The 13,571-nt window shown below is 46.0% G+C and overlaps 1 pseudogene; it reads right to left on the minus strand.

The window, feature by feature from the left end:
- Nucleotides 1-1,484: 1,484 nt before the first annotated feature.
- On the minus strand, nt 1,485-4,920 carry LOC118363987 (putative malate dehydrogenase 1B; annotated as a pseudogene).
- Between the last annotated feature and the right edge of the window lie 8,651 nt (nt 4,921-13,571).

A 13,571-nucleotide genomic window follows, 5' to 3' on the forward strand; every position in this document is an offset into this window, starting at 1 on the left:
ACTTATTTACCACTTAGTATTTGTTGTGGGGACAGTAAAATGTGGAGCTTAAAGACACACAGAGCCTGCAATGGCATTACCATAATCTCTAGGCTGTGCCGAGTTCAACGAGATGCCCCGCTTGACCGTAGCTCGCTTGGTCTGGGTGCAGCGACCGTGAAAAAAGGTAGGCCCATAATGAGGCCTAGACCTAAATTTCAAGTGCTTTTGGGTGACAGCGAAAGAACCGTTAGGGTTAGAAGCACAATTCGACCTCGGGAACGTTCCCGAGGTCCTCCCGATCTGTGCAAGCCTAACGTTGACCGTGTGGCATTAACCCTTAACAGTGAAAACAGGTTTTTTTCATCTCACCGTTTACAATGACATCTCTCCCCATTGGAATACATGGCCTGTTCCCCTAAATTCAACCTGAAGCCTATGTGGGTTATGAATGCCTTATGAACCTGTTTTTGATGACAATTCATCAGGTCACCATTATGAGGTCAACCTGTGTTGATTCTAAGCTTCCTGGAGCAACCAGAAGTGGTTCAATTCACCCTAAAGGTGTTTTGATGTACCAAACCTGCAGTTTGTGAAAATCACTGCATTCAACCCTGTGTAAATCAGTCAATTCTTAAGGTGTCTGTAATAGAATAATTGTGGGGGGAAAAGGAAAGTAGTCATTTATAAATGCAAGATTTTTGCGCTGTGGCTTCAATACAGCACCCCCCATTTTGAGTCAAAACTCAAATATGCAAACGCCTGTGGTGAGTTTCAGGTCTAACATATGGCGTGAATTTCCTCTGCGGAAGTCTGTCTGTCTGACAGGGGTTCAAGTGTAGTTGCACTGCCTGAGCTAAAAAAGACAAAGCCTTGTTCTTTTTTTATCTAAATACATCTCAAGGTGTTGAACATGGGCAAGCTAAGACCCTCTTGTTTAAAATGAATGATTTCTAGTTGGTTCGAAGCACTAGGAGGGTGTCAATGTGAACGAATGGTGAACTATCTTGGTCAGTGCTGTGTTACAGTACTGACATGAACACTTGGTAAGCAGAGCCTCTTGAAAACGAGACAAGCAACTCTGCAAACATTCCTCACTAGAACCTTGGCGTTCCAGCCTTTGCCCTTAGGTCTGATGTGGAGGATTTCGGATTCAAACCCCACTTATGTAACCCAGTTACATAAGGCTTACAGACATGGAATCTGAGAATGGCATGAACTATGTAAAAATAACTTCATAGCTCAAACAATGAGTTGAAGGGGAAGGATGCAGTGGGGAAGAAGGATGCAGTGGGGAAAGGTGCAACCAGAAGTCCAGTGATGATGATATAATTCATTGAGGTCATCACTATTTAGTCACCAAAAATGTAAAACATTCAACCTTGAATAACTTTAATATGCAAATAAATATCAGATGTCTTTATCAAAAAGTATAAGGAGCATTGTTTATTTTGAACAAACATATTACAACTCTGACAGGAAGTGCGTCAGAAACTAGTGTATATTCATGCAGTGTCTTTTCTTGTCCTTGATGCAAGATCTTTCTCCTAGGGATAGTGTAAACAAAATAGTATAAACACAAAAGATACATTACTTTGCAATTAAAGTTAATGAAAAATCAATTAATCCAAAGGAATGAGGGCAATGCATTACAGATGTTTCCCCTGCCCCCACAGACACACACACACTCTTACCACTGTGCCTCCCTCCTAAAAATATTTGGGATTTAATTGGTTTCAATTGAAACATTAAAGGTCCTGGGAAATAATCGAAAAACACTGGCACAGAAGCATACTAAGCTATGAGACACAATGTGATTGCTGCGTCTGTGTCCTAGTTACTATACTCACCTCCCTGAGTTGGTCTGCAGCAATCTGCCGTGTGGCCCTCTTCTCATCACCAATTACATCAGACAACACGGACCATCTACCATCCTGGAGGCTCACTGGCATTGAGAATACTACACCAGCTGGGAGGTTGTACTGTCCTGCAGAGAGGCCAAGAGAAGACCGATATCAGGGCCTTTATTCATAAAGTGTCTTAGAGAAGGAGTGCCGATCTAGAATCAGTTTAACCTTTTAGATCATAATAAATTAACAGAGGGCGGGACCTGATCCTAAATCAGCACTCATACTCAGACACTATGAATATAGGCTTCATAGGAAGCACTGATTTAGTATGCTTACTTACTTTCTTGTGTTCTTATTTATTGTATGTTTTTGTTATACCTTGTTATTTTTAGTATTACATTTGTTGTTGATTACTGCATTGTTGGGTTAAGAGTTTGCAAAAAAGGCATTTCACTCTACTTGTGCTTGTGACATTGAAACTTATCCTGAAACACATGATATAAAATGCTGATACAATATATACAATTACTACATACCCGTGTCCCAGATCTTTAGGTGCTGCAATGGCCAAATCCTATGGCTGTTGTCAATACTAATGTTACAGCACATACAGATCTAGGATCAGGCTTAAGACGACCAATTCTTATTGCTTTTAGCCGCACCCTTATTCTACTCCTCCTATGTTCCTCTGGCGATGTAGAGGTGAATCCAGGCCCTGCAGTGCCTAGCTCCACTCCTATTCCCCAGGCGCTCTCTTTTGACGACTTCTGAAACCGTAATAGCCTTGGTTTCATGCATGTTAACATTAGAAGCCTCCTCCCTAAGTTTGTTCTATTCACTGCTTTAGCACACTCTGCCAACCCGGATGTTCTAGCTGTGTCTGAATCCTGGCTTACCTGCAGCTGCCACTATGTTGACTTTTAACCCTACCTGTGCTGAGTATGCCAAAGGAGAGGACCTCCTTAGCAGAAGAGTTGTAGTTCCAGGCCTTTAGAACTGCAATGATCCTATTAGTGGTTAATATGGCTGTAGCCCTCTGGGACTTGGAGGCTACAGTGGCACGTTGGGAACTGACCAAATTCAGAAAGTCAAACTGTAGCCATTTCCTTTGAGAAAAAAAGGTATTCAAAATTTGGGTGTACTATGTGTGTGTTAGAACTAGAGCACTGATGACACATTATCAAAACTTAGTGCAGTGGTATTTTTATGGTAGTTGAATATAGGTATGAAATGGCACAGGTGAAGACAGCTTGTCTGTCAACGTTGGACATACAATTTTTGCATCTGAGCTCCTAGAGTGTGCGGCTCTCCTTTTATTTATTTTTCAATGAAATAGCACAGGAACCGTAGCTTCGTCCCAGATCTGACGGTGTTGTCTTTGCCAAATCCTAAGGACATTTTGTCATGACAACGACCATAGGAGTTGGCTATACAGCACAAACAGACTAGAGGAACAGTACAGACTCATTGATAAACAATTTGGCAATAACCTATTGGCAAACAGTTAAGTTACCTGTCATATATAATCTCTAGGACTGGCTGAGAAAACTCTGATGGTCCCCAGATGGCCCCTTCGTATTGGAAAACCTTCACCCTCTGTAGGTCAACATGGGAACTGCCGCTGATGTTGCCCCAACCGATGACATCTGTCACATCTGACAGAAATGATAAAGAAGAATCACATGAATGTTTTAGGTTTGTTTTTCTCCAATTTAAGGTGAATATGTTTATCCATTTTATAGATACGAATGTAATGGTAATGAAAAAATGAAGGAAAAAAAGTTGATTTGAGGAATGTTTCACTTGAAATGACTGGGATATGTTGTTGTCGTCTACTTTAGCTGAATGCACTGACTAAGTATGAGAGCAAAATGTATGTAAATGTACAATTTTGATTTGTTACCTGCAGTCTTCACAGACAGCTTCTGTGCAATGTGGGCCCCGCCTCGTACTCCAGTTGAGTTGCCATGCCCACAAAGCGTCCGCTGTCAACCGAGGGAGCATTCTCTAGCAAAAGGGAGCACTTCAGGTTAACCGAGGAGTTCCCAGCCACAATCACCGCCACGTTCATGTGCGCCCTTTCGTCGTTGAGGCGCCCATACGGTTGGTAACGCTCCGACACCTTTCTCACCTTAAAAATAATATGTTCATTTAGCAGACTCTTTTTATCCAAAGCAACTTAAAGAACTGTCAACACTGAAAGAACTGGACATATGTTCAGCGTATGTGGAGTGGATGATACAAGAATCCAACCCACAACCCTGGTGTTGCTTTCACTGTGCTCTAACTAACCTACGAGCCATTCAAACTACAAACCTTGTTTTCTTTCTCATCCTCCACCCTCTCTGTCCTCAGGCCAAATATCAGGGTAGCCTAGTGGTTAGAGCGTTGGACTAGTAACCGAAAGATTGTGAGTTCAAATCCCCGAGCTGACAAGGTACAAATCTGTCGTTCTGCCCCTGAACAGGCAGTTAACCCACTGTTCCTAGGCCGTCATTGAAAATAAGAATTTGTTCTTAACTGACTTGCCTAGTTAAATAAAGGTAAAAAAATAAATGTTTAAAAAATCCAGGAGGATGATGAAGTGTGCTTGTTGGAAGGCCTGGTGCAGCTCTGTGTAGACAGTGACTTTATGGAGCTGTGGGAGGGCCAGGTCCTCTGCCTATGACTTCTGTACAAGACAAACATATTTGAGCCAAACATTTTCTAATATTTTCAATGGCAATATAAATGTCACTTTACTTCCTGAATTGACTCAATTGAAATGGAATTGATCCCAGCCCTGCCTCACATTGAGATGCAGCTAGCTTCCCTTACGTACCTGCTGATCCGTATGTGCAGTGGCTTGATGAGGCTCTGATGGTACACCTCCTCCTTCATGCACAGCTCCTGTGTAGGCAGGTTCTCTGTTGCAATCTTCATCATCAGTTGAACCTGTTGCCGGCTGGAGCGAGGGAACCTGACAGACCAGCTGAGGCAGGGAGCCTGGCAATCCGGCTGAAGCATGAGAGCCTGACGAGCCGGCGGAGGCAGGGGAGCCTGGCAATCTGTCTAAGGCATGAGAGCCTGGAACGGCTCCCGGACCCGACATTATTCCCACCCAAAAAGTAAATTATAAAAAATGAATAAACACTCCCTGATGCTTCACTAGGTGAGGCGTCATTCTATAACGATGTGCTCTGAAAGTCTGGAAGCAAGTTCAGGGAGTGAGTGTTTTAATAAAATAAACAGAACATAATACAAAACAAGAAACACAAACAGCACACAAACAAGAAACAGAAACAATGACGCCTGGGGAAGGAACCAAAGGGAGTGACATATATAGGGAAGGTAATCAGGGAAGTGATGGAGTCCAGGTAAGTCTGATAACACGATGGTGACTGGTGTGCGCAATAACAAGCAGCCTGGTGACCTAGAGGCCGGAGAGGGAGCACACGTGACAGTGGGGTTGAATGTTTGATGATTAACGACTCATGGTGTAATTGTAACAACATACAAGAGCTCAAGTCCTTTTGTTCACCTGACCTAGAATTGCTCACAATCAAATGCCAACCGTATTATCTCAGAAGAGAACTCTCCTCAGTTATCGTCACAGCTGTGTATATCCCCCCGCAAGCTGATACCAAGACGGCCATCAAGGAACTTCACTGGACTTTATGCAAACTTGGGGATGCATTTATTGTAGCTGGGGATTTTAACAAAACTAATCCAATAACAAGGATAGAACTACATTCTATCAGCATATCGATTGCAGTGCACGACTGAGTAACACACTCGACCACTGCTACTCTAACTTCCGCAATGCATACAAGGCCCTCCCCCACCCTCCTTTGGCAAATCTGACCATGACTCCATCTTGTTGCTCCCCTTCTATAGGCAGAAACCAAAACAGGAAATGCCCGTGCTTAGGTCTATCCAACGCTGTTCTGACCAATCAGATTCCATGCTTCAATATTGCTTCGATCATGTGGACTGGGATATGTTCCCGGGTAGCCTCAAACAATAACATTGACGTATACAATGATTCAGTGAGCGAGTTTATAAGGAAGTGTATAGGAGATGTTGTAACCACTGTGACTATTAAAACCTTTCTTAACCAGAAACTGTGGATTGATGACAGCATTCGCGCAAACTGAAAGCACGTACTACCACATTTAATCATGGCAAGGCGACTGGAAACATTTACATTTAAGTCATTTAGCAGATGCTCTTATCCAGAGCGACTTACAAATTGGTGCATTCACCTTATGACATCCAGTGGAACAGCCACTTTACAATAGTGCATCTAAATCTTTTAAGGGGGGGGGGTGAGAAGGATTACTTTATCCTATCCTAGGTATTCCTTAAAGAGGTGGGGTTTCAGGTGTCTCCGGAAGGTGGTGATTGACTCCGCTGTCCTGGCGTCGTGAGGAGTTTGTTCCACCATTGGGGGTCAGAGCAGCGAACAGTTTTGACTGGGCTGAGCGGGAACTGTACTTCCTCAGTGGTAGGGAGGCGAGCAGGCCAGAGGTGGATGAACGCAGTGCCCTTGTTTGGGTGTAGGGCCTGATCAGAGCCTGGAGGTACTGAGGTGCCGTTCCCCTCACAGCTCCGCAGGCAAGCACCATGGTCTTGTAGCGGATGCGAGCTTCAACTGGAAGACAGTGGAGAGAGCGGAGGAGCGGGGTGACGTGAGAGAACTTGGGAAGGTTGAACACCAGACGGGCTGCGGCGTTCTGGATGAGTTGTAGGGGTTTAATGGCGCAGGCAGGGAGCCCAGCCAACAGCGAGTTGCAGTAATCCAGACGGGAGATGACAAGTGCCTGGATTAGGACCTGCGCCGCTTCCTGTGTGAGGCAGGGTCGTACTCTGCGGATGTTGTAGAGCATGAACCTACAGGAACGGGCCACCGCCTTGATGTTAGTTGAGAACGACAGGGTGTTGTCCAGGATCACGCCAAGGTTCTTAGCGCTCTGGGAGGAGGACACAATGGAGTTGTCAACCGTGATGGCGAGATCATGGAACGGGCAGTCCTTCCCGGGAGGAAGAGCAGCTCCGTCTTGCCGAGGTTCAGCTTGAGGTGGTGATCCGTCATCCACACTGATATGTCTGCCAGACATGCAGAGATGCGATTCGCCACCTGGTCATCAGAAGGGGGAAAGGAGAAGATGAATTGTGTGTCGTCTGCATAGCAATGATAGGAGAGACCATGTGAGGTTATGACAGAGCCAAGTGACTTGGTGTATAGCGAGAATAGGAGAGGGCCTAGAACAGAGCCCTGGGGGACACCAGTGGTGAGAGCGCGTGGTGAGGAGACAGATTCTCGCCACGCCACCTGGTAGGAGCGACCTGTCAGGTAGGACGCAATCCAAGCGTGGGCCGCGCCGGAGATGCCCAACTCGGAGAGGGTGGAGAGGAGGATCTGATGGTTCACAGTATCGAAGGCAGCCGATAGGTCTAGAAGGATGAGAGCAGAGGAGAGAGAGTTAGCTTTAGCAGTGCGGAGCGCCTCCGTGATACAGAGAAGAGCAGTCTCAGTTGAATGACTAGTCTTTAAACCTGACTGATTTGGATCAAGAAGGTCATTCTGAGAGAGATAGCGGGAGAGCTGGCCAAGGACGGCACGTTCAAGAGTTTTGGAGAGAAAAGAAAGAAGGGATACTGGTCTGTAGTTGTTGACATCGGAGGGATCGAGTGTAGGTTTTTTCAGAAGGGGTGCAACTCTCGCTCTCTTGAAGACGGAAGGGACGTAGCCAGCGGTCAGGGATGAGTTGATGAGCGAGGTGAGGTAAGGGAGAAGGTCTCCGGAAATGGTCTGGAGAAGAGAGGAGGGGATAGGGTCGAGCGGGCAGGTTGTTGGGCGGCCGGCCGTCACAAGACGCGAGATTTCATCTGGAGAGAGAGGGAGAAAGAGGTCAGAGCACAGGGTAGGGCAGTGTGAGCAGAACCAGCGGTGTCGTTTGACTTAGCAAACGAGGATCGGATGTCGTCGACCTTCTTTTCAAAATGGTTGACGAAGTCATCTGCAGAGAGGAAGGAGGGGGGGGGAGGATTCAGGAGGAAGGAGAAGGTGGCAAAGAGCTTCCTAGGGTTAGAGGCAGATGCTTGGAATTTAGAGTGGTAGAAAGTGGCTTTAGCAGCAGAGACAGAGGAGGAAAATGTAGAGAGGAGGGAGTGAAAGGATGCCAGGTCCGCAGGGAGGCGAGTTTTCCTCCATTTCCGCTCGGCTGCCCGAGCCCTGTTCTGTGAGCTCGCAATGAGTCGTCGAGCCACGCAGCGGGAGGGGAGGACCGAGCCGGCCTGGAAGATAGGGGACATAGAGAGTCAAAGGATGCAGAAAGGGAGGAGAGGAGGTTTGAGGAGGCAGAATCAGGAGATAGGTTGGAGAAGGTTTGAGCAGAGGGAAGAGATGATAGGATGGAAGAGGAGAGAGTAGCGGGGGAGAGAGAGCGAAGGTTGGGACGGCGCGATACCATCCGAGTAGGGGCAGTGTGGGAAGTGTTGGATGAGAGCGAGAGGGAAAAGGATACAAGGTAGTGGTCGGAGACTTGGAGGGGAGTTGCAATGAGGTTAGTGGAAGAACAGCATCTAGTAAAGATGAGGTCGAGCGTATTGCCTGCCTTGTGAGTAGGGGGGGAAGGTGAGAGGGTGAGGTCAAAAGAGGAGAGGAGTGGAAAGAAGGAGGCAGAGAGGAATGAGTCAAAGGTTGATGTGGGGAGGTTAAAGTCGCCCAGAACTGTGAGAGGTGAGCCGTCCTCAGGAAAGGAGCTTATCAAGGCATCAAGCTCATTGATGAACTCTCCGAGGGGACCTGGAGGGCGATAAATGATAAGGATGTTAAGCTTGAAAGGGCTGGTAACTGTGACAGCATGAAATTCAAAGGAGGCGATAGACAGATGGGTAAGGGGAGAAAGAGAGAATGACCACTTGGGAGAGATGAGGATCCCGGTGCCACCACCCCGCTGACCAGAAGCTCTCGGGGTGTGCGAGAACACGTGGGCGGATGAGAGAGAGCAGTAGGAGTAGCAGTGTTATCTGTGGTGATCCATGTTTCCGTCAGTGCCAAGAAGTCGAGGGACTGGAGGTAGGCATAGGCTGAGATGAACTCTGCCTTGTTGGCCGCAGATCGGCAGTTCCAGAGGCTACCGGAGACCTGGAACTCCACGTGGGTCGTGCGCGCTGGGACCACCAGATTAGGTGGCGCGGCCACGCGGTGTGGAGCGTTTGTATGGTCTGTGCAGAGAGGAGAGAACAGGGATAGACAGACACATAGTTGACAGGCTACAGAAGAGGCTACGCTAATGCAAGGAGATTGGAATGACAAGTGGACTACACGTCTCGAATGTTCAGAAAGTTAAGCTTACGTAGCAAGAATGTTATTGACTAAAATGATTAAAATAATACAGTACTGCTGAAGTAGGCTAGCTGGCAGTGGCTGCGTTGTTGACTTTGTAGGCTAGCTGGCAGTGGCTGCGTTGTTGACACTACACTAATCAAGTCGTTCCGTTGAGTGTAATAGTTTCTACAGTGCTGCTATTCGGGGGCTAGCTGGCTAGCTAGCAGTGTTGATTACGTTACGTTGCGTTAAAAGAACGACAATAGCTGGCTAGCTAACCTAGAAAATCACTCTAGACTACACAATTATCTTTGATACACAGACGGCTATGTAACTAGCTATGTAGCTAGCTACGATCAAACAAATCAAACCGTTGTGCTGTAATGAAATGAAATGAAAATGTGATACTACCTGCGGAGCGAAGCGGAATGCGACCGGGTTGTTGAGTGCGGAAGTTCTATTCAGTAGACGTTGGCTAGCTGTTGGCTAGCTAGCAGTATCTCCTACGTTAAGGACGACAAATAGCTGGCTAGCTAACCTCGGTAAATTAAGATAATCACTCTAAGACTACACGCTCTAAACTACACAATTATCTTGGATACGAAGACAGCAAAGACAACTATGTAGCTAGCTAACACTACACTAATCAAGTCGTTCAGTTGAGTGTAATAGTTTCTACAGTGCTGCTATTCGGTAGACGGTGGACGTTTGCTAGCTGGCTAGCTGCTGGGCAGATAGCAGTGTAGACTACGTTAGGACGACGAAATACGAAGTTGCAATAGAAGTGCTGACTGTTTCACTTTGTTGTCCTCTTTCTTTTCCTTTTTCTTCTGTCCTTCTTTTGTCCTTATTTTGTCTTCCTTTCTTCTGTTAACTAGATATTTTTTGTGGAAACATGGCTGAATACAAACAGTGTTGTTATTCCCTCCGTAAGGCAATCAAAAAAGCAAAGCGTCAGTATAGAGACAAAGTGGAGTCTCAATTCAAAGGCTCAAACACAAGACATGTGGCAAGGTCTGCAGACAATCACGGATTACAAAAAGAAAACCAGCCCCGTCGTGGACATCGACATCTTCCTCCCAGACAAATTAAACAACTTTGTTGCGCACTTTGAGGACAATACAGTGCCACCAATGCGGCCCGCTACCAAAGACTGTGGGCTCTACTTCTCCGTGGCCGACTTGAGTAAAACATTTTAACGTGTTAATTCTCGCAAGGCTGCCGGCCCAGGGGGCATCCCTAGCCGCATCCTCAGAGCATGCGCAGACCAGCTGGCTGGTGTGTTTACAGACATATTCAATCAATACTTATCCCAGGCTGCTGTTCCCACATGCTTCAAGAGGGCCACTATTGTTCCAGTTCCCAAGAAAGCTAAGGTAACTGAGCTAAATGACTTTGAGAGACTAGTCAATGATCATAGCACCTCCACCCTACCTGACACCCTAGACCCACTCCAATTTGCTTACCGCCCCAATAGGTCCACAGACGATGCAATCGCGATCACACTGCACACTGCCCTAACCCATCTGGACAAGAGGAATACCTATGTAAGAATGCTGTTCATTGACTACAGCTCAGCATTTAACACCATAGTACCCTCCAAACTCGTCATCAAGCTCGAGACCCTGGGTCTCGACCCCGCCATGTGCAACTGGGTCCTGGACATCCTGACGGGCCATCCCCAGGTGGTGAGGGTAGGAAACAAAATTTCCACCCCGCTGATCTTCAAAACTGGGGCCCCACAAGGGTGCATGCTCAGCCCTCTCCTGTACTCCCTGTTCACCCATGACTGCGTGGCCATGCACGCCTCCAACTCAATCATCAAGTTTTCAGACGACACTGCAGTGGTAGGCTTGATTACCAACAACGAGGAGACGGCCTACAGGGAGGAGGTGAGGGCCCTTGGAGTGTGGTGTCAGGAAAATAACCTCACACTCAACGTCAACAAAACAAAGGAGATGATCGTGGACTTCAGGAAACAGCAGAGGGTGCACACCCATCCACATCAACAGGATAGTAGTAGAGAAGGTGGAAAGTTTTAAGTTCCTCGGTGTACACATCACGGACAAACTGAAATGGTCCACCTGTTCAACCTCAGGAGGCTGAAGAAATTTGGATTGTCGCCAAAAACACTCACAAACTTTTACAGATGCACAATCGAGAGCATCTGTCGGGCTGTATCACCGCCTGGTACGGCAACTTCTCCGCCACAACCGTAAGGCTCTCCAGAGGGTAGTGAGGTCTGCACAACGCATCACCGGGGGCAAACTACCTGCTCTCCAGGACACCTACACCACCCAATGTCACAGGAAGGCCAAAAAGATCATCAATGACAACAACCACCCAGAGCCACTGCCTGTTCACCCCACTATCATCCAGAAGGCGAGATCACTTCAGGTGCATCAAAGTTGGAACCAAGAGACTGAAAAACAGCTTCTATCTCAAGGCCATCAAGCAGTTAATTACTGTTAAATAGCCACCACTTACACATTAGAGGCTGCTGTCCTATATACATAGACATGGAATCACTGGCCACTTTAATAATATTTACATATTTTGCATTACTCATATATGTACAGTGGGGAGAACAAGTATTTGATACACTGCCAATTTTGCAGGTTTTCCTACTTACAAAGCATGTCTGAGGTCTGTAATTTATATCACTTCAACTGTGAGAGATGGAATCTAAAACAAAAATCCATAAAATCACATTGTATGTTTTTTAAGTAATTCATTTGCATTTTATTGCATGACATACGTATTTGGTACATCAGAAAATCAGAACTTAATATTTGGTACAGAAATCTTTGTTTGCAATTACAGAGATCATACGTTTCCTGTAGTTCTTGACCAGGTTTGCACACACTGCAGCAGGGATTTTGGCCCACTCCTCCATACAGGCCTTCTCCAGATCATTCAGGTTTTGGGGCTGTTCCTGGGCAATACAAACTTTCAGCTCCCTCCAAAGATTTTCTATTGGGTTCAGGTCTGGAGGCTGGCTAGGCCACTCCAGGACCTCGAGATACTTCTTACGGAGCCACTCCTTAGTTACCCTGGCTGTGTGTTTCGGGTTGTTGTCATGCTGGAAGACCCAGCCACGACCCATCTTCAATGCTCTTACTGAGGGAAGGAGGTTGTTGGCCAAGATCTTGCGATACATGGCCCCATCCATCCTCCCCTCAATAGGGTGTAGCCGTCCTGTCCCCTTTGCAGAAAAGCATCCCCAAAGAAGGATTTTTCCACCTCCATGCTTCATGGTTGGGATGGTGTTCTTGGGGTTGTACTCATCCTTATTCTTCCTCCAAACACGGCGAGTGGAGTTTAGACCAAAAAGCTATATTTTGTCTCATCAGACCACATGACCTTCTCCCATTCCTCCTCAAAATCATCCAGATGGTCATTGGCAAACTTCAGACAGGCCTGGACATGCTCTGGCTTGAGCAGGGGGACCTTGCGTGCACTGCAGGATTTTAATACATGACGGCATAGTGGGTTTTCTTTGAGACTGTGGTCCCAGCTCTCTTCAGGTCATTGACCAGGTCATGCCGTGTAGTTCTGGGCTGATCCCTCACCTTCCTCATGATCATTGATGCCCCACGAGGTGAGATCTTGCATGGAGCCCCAGACCGAGGCTGATTGACCATCATCTTGAACTTCTTCCATTTTCTAATAATTGCGCCAACAGCCTTCTCATCAAGCTGCTTGCATATTGTCCTGTAGCCCATCCCAGCCTTGTGCAGGTCTACACTTTTATCCCTGATGTCCTTACACAGCTCCCTGGTCTTGGCCATTGTTGAGAGGTTGGAGTCTGTTTGATTGAGTGTGTGGACAGGTGTCTTTTATACAGGTAACGAGTTCAAACAGGTGCAGTTAATACAGGTAATGAGTGGAGAACTGGAGAGCTTCTTAAAGAAAAATGAACAGGTCTGTGAGAGCCGTAATTCTTACTGGTTGGTAGGTGATCAATTACTTATATCATGCAATAAAATGCAAATGAATTACTTAAAAATCATACAATGTGATTTTCTGAATTTTTGTTTTCGATTCCGTCTCACACAGTTGAAGTGTACCTATGATAGAAAATTGCAGACCTCTACATGCTTTGTAATTAGGAAAACCTGCAAAATCGTCAGTTTATCAAATACTTGTTCTCCCCACTGTATATACTGTATTCTATCCTATTCTACTGTATCTTAGTCTTTGCCATTCTGACATTACTCTCCCAAATATTTATATATTCTTAATTCCATTCCTTTACTTTAGATTTGTGTATATTGTTATGAAATTGTTAGATATTACTGTTAGATATTACTGCACTGTTAGAGCTAGAAACACAAGCATTTTGCTACACCTGCAATAACATCTGCTAAACACGTGTATGTGACAAATAAAATTTGATTTGATCTGATTTTCAGTTTTGATTTTTA

Source organism: Oncorhynchus keta, chromosome 30 (genome assembly GCF_023373465.1).
Source record: "Oncorhynchus keta strain PuntledgeMale-10-30-2019 chromosome 30, Oket_V2, whole genome shotgun sequence".
NCBI lineage: Eukaryota > Metazoa > Chordata > Actinopteri > Salmoniformes > Salmonidae > Oncorhynchus > Oncorhynchus keta.